Consider the following 3,369-nt stretch of genomic DNA (forward strand, 5'->3'; position numbering starts at 1 on the left):
TAGGCCTGGGCCAGGGAGGAGCCAGCCAAGGATTGTTGATGGCGGCAGAGGCGGGGAACCAGGGCGGAGCCAGCCAGCAATTGTTGACTTGCAGTGGCTGCAACAGTGTGGTGATGGGGCTGGTGCCTTCCCCTGATCAGCCCGTTCGACTCCCACAAAGGGTGGCCAGACTGTGGCTTAGGCCCACTCCCCAAGGGAGCAGGGAGCAGGTAGTAGGACATCCCCTAGGGCTCCCAGTATGTGATAGGGGGCAAGCTAGGCTGAGGGAACCCCCTCCCCAGTGCACAAATTTTTGTGCACCGGGCCCCTAGTCCTATATAATAAAACCCTAATATGCAAATCAATCGAACAGAGCAATGAACGGCAGAACGACCAGTCACTATGATCCACACTTACCACCAGGGGGCAGACACTCACCACAGTTGCTGCTCCTGAGTTGAGTGTCTGCCCCGCCCCCCCAAGAGGGAGGCGACCGATGGCGGCAATTAGAGGGCAGTCAGCCAGCCAGTGGGGCCAGCAGGGGCCCTCTGATCACCCCGCCCGCCAGTCGCCCCACAGATCGGTCCTGATTGCTGGCCAGGCCTAGGGACCCTACCCTATATATTGGGAACAGTCTCTTAGATTTAAAAATTAAAACCTGACAAGGCTTCTCTAACACTGAAAATACAGGATGATGCAGCGATGACATGCATGGACTCTGGCTTGTAAATTTTATGGTCAGCCCTGATTCTGACACTTATAACTGTGTGACAAAGCCAATTACTTCTCTTTGCTTCAGTTTTTCCACCCATAAGATGGGAGAAATGGTACTACTGCCTCAGAAGGATCATATTATATACTACTTTTTATAATCAGGGCAAGAAAATGTAGCTGCCCATACAATAGCAAGATGCCTTTCACCTGTATGAAAAGTATGGTCACTGGTGCATGCAGCGGCAGTCGGACATCCCCCGAGGGTGCAGGCCAGCTGAAGGACCATCCCCCCCACCCCAATGCACAAATTTCATGCACTGGGTTTCTAGTCTTTATATAAATTTTAAAAATTAAATTAAAAAAACCTTTCCACTTACTCTTTGTTTTTCCTTTAAGAACACAACTGAATAAAAAAAGGAAGAGTGTATTATTTTTCATAACTTGGTCATCGGGTTTTAAAAGACTTAAGTTTTTCAACATACTCAATTATTTTTAAAGGCATAGTGCAAAACAGGTTTTACAAGGTTTGTCTGTGAGAAAAGAAAAGCTATTAACTTTCAATTCACTCAATGGTAGAAGTACATCCAATAACAGGCCTGGGAAACAGGACAAGAGTCTAGCTCTGAATGAAAATGCTAATTATAATTGAATCTTCTGACCTTATCTGAACATTCCACTGCTTTCCTGACTCTGCTTCTCTGAGCACAATAATCTTTATGACCATCTCCTTCATATGTCAATAGATTTTGTTACTCTTCAAGTTCTATCACAATGGCTACCTCCTTCACCACAAAATTCCGATTCCCCACACAAAATGCAGTATTCCTACCACTAATCTTCCACACTACTCTTTTTCGCCTCTCCTAGAGCAGATATTGTTATGTCATCCTCATCTCTGGGGAGTAAACTATAACCTATTCAAAGCAGGGATGGTGACTTATACATCTTGGTATTTCTGGGACACCAATCAAAGTGGCTTCCCTACAGAGCATCTACACTAATAAAAGAGAAACATGCAAATTGGTCATCACTCCACTATGCCCACCAGCCAATCAGGATGAGTATGCAAATTAACCCAACAAAGATGGCGATGCCCATAGCAGCCAGGCGGTGCTTGGGGCTGCTGGGGGGCAGATGGGAGACACAAACACACAGGGAGGCCAGCACCCAGCAGCCCCAAGGCCCGCCACCGCAGTGCTGGGGCTGCTAGGGGCCGGATCAGAGACACAAACCTGCAGGGGAGCCCGGCACCCAGCAGCCCCAAGCCCCGCCACCTCGGTGCTGGGGCTGCTGGGGGCAGGATCAGAGACACAAACCCGCAGGCCCGACACCCAGCAGCCCCAAGGCCAGCCACCGCGGTGCTGGGGCTGCTGGGGGCAGGATCAGAGACACAAACCCGCAGGCCCGACACCCAGCAGCCCCAAGGCCAGCCACCGCGGTGCTGGGGCTGCTGGGGGCAGGATCAGAGACACAAACCCGCAGGCCCGACACCCAGCAGCCCCAAGGCCAGCCACCGCGGTGCTGGGGCTGCTGGGGGCAGGATCAGAGACACAAACCCGCAGGCCCGACACCCAGCAGCCCCAAGGCCAGCCACCGCGGTGCTGGGGCTGCTGGGGGCAGGATCAGAGACACAAACCCGCAGGCCCGACACCCAGCAGCCCCAAGGCCAGCCACCGTGGTGCTGGGGCTGCTGGGGGAATCAGAAACACAAACCCGCAGGACTGGCACCCAGCAGCCCCAAGCCCCTCTGCTGCAGTGCTGGGGCTGCTAGGGGCAGGATCGGAGACACAAACCTGCAGGAGAGCCCGGCACCCAGCAGCCCCAAGCCCCACCACCTCGGTGCTGGGGTTGCTGGGGCTGGATCAGAGACACAAACCCACAGGGGGGCCCCCGATACCTTGGTGCTGGGGTTGCTGGGGGCCGGATCGGAGACACAAACCCACAGGGGTCAGGCAGAGGTGGTTAGAGGCGATCAGGCAGACAGGGGAGAGCAGTTAGGGGGATCAGGCCAGCAGGGGAGAGCAGTTAGGGGGATCAGGCCGGCAGGCAGGTGAGTGGTTAGGAGCCAGAGGTCCTGAGGGGTCCCAGATTGGAGAGGGTGCAGGCCAAGCTGAGGGGACCCCCTTCCCATGCACAAATTTCATGCACCAGGCCTCTAGTATATATAATAAATGAGATCATTGTCATTATTACTGACAATTAAATGAAAACTTATTATAACGTTGTTTGCCACGTATTTGTTTTGACACTGTTCACAACTGACCAGTTAACTCTTTAAAAATTATCTGCTGAGTACACAGTCTAAAGATGGTGGCCCCACAGCCAATAAGGAGGGAATATGCTAATTGACTGCCACACCCTCAAAGATGGCGGTGCCCACCGCCACAAGATGGAGGCGCCCAATCCCCGCAGCCCCACCAGGGCGGCAGCCCCGCTCTGTGTGCCTGCCTCCGGAGTCCCCCAGTTCCTTCAGCCCCCCAGCCACACAGGGCCAGGCCAAGGCACAGGCAAGCCTCGGATGGTGGCTGCCCAGCCGCCCAGGGCCGCCCGAAGCTCAGGTAACCAGGGCCGGCCGAGGCTTGTGCTGCCGGCAGTGGCAGCAGCAGAAGTGTGATGGGGGCATTGCCTTCCCCTGATCGCCAGGTCGCCTCCCACCCCTGAGGGCTCCCAGACTGT

At 54.4% G+C, this 3,369-nt stretch overlaps 1 protein-coding gene and 1 long non-coding RNA gene across 2 annotated transcripts in view; both read right to left on the reverse strand.

Moving 5' to 3' along the window:
* Nucleotides 1-3,111, reverse strand: part of LOC106723992 — a 5,070-nt gene extending 1,959 nt beyond the window's left edge. The window contains exons 1-3 of the long non-coding RNA XR_001359744.1: nt 3,080-3,111; nt 1,523-1,524; nt 374-379 (exon numbers count right to left, since the gene is read on the reverse strand). This is a non-coding gene — a long non-coding RNA (uncharacterized LOC106723992). The remainder of the gene's footprint in view (nt 1-373; nt 380-1,522; nt 1,525-3,079) is intronic.
* PHLPP1 (PH domain and leucine rich repeat protein phosphatase 1) overlaps nt 1-3,369 on the reverse strand; it is a 212,964-nt gene that overhangs the window by 110,583 nt on the left and 99,012 nt on the right.

Source organism: Myotis brandtii, unplaced genomic scaffold (genome assembly GCF_000412655.1).
Source record: "Myotis brandtii unplaced genomic scaffold, ASM41265v1 scaffold69, whole genome shotgun sequence".
Classification (NCBI taxonomy): Eukaryota; Metazoa; Chordata; class Mammalia; order Chiroptera; family Vespertilionidae; genus Myotis; species Myotis brandtii.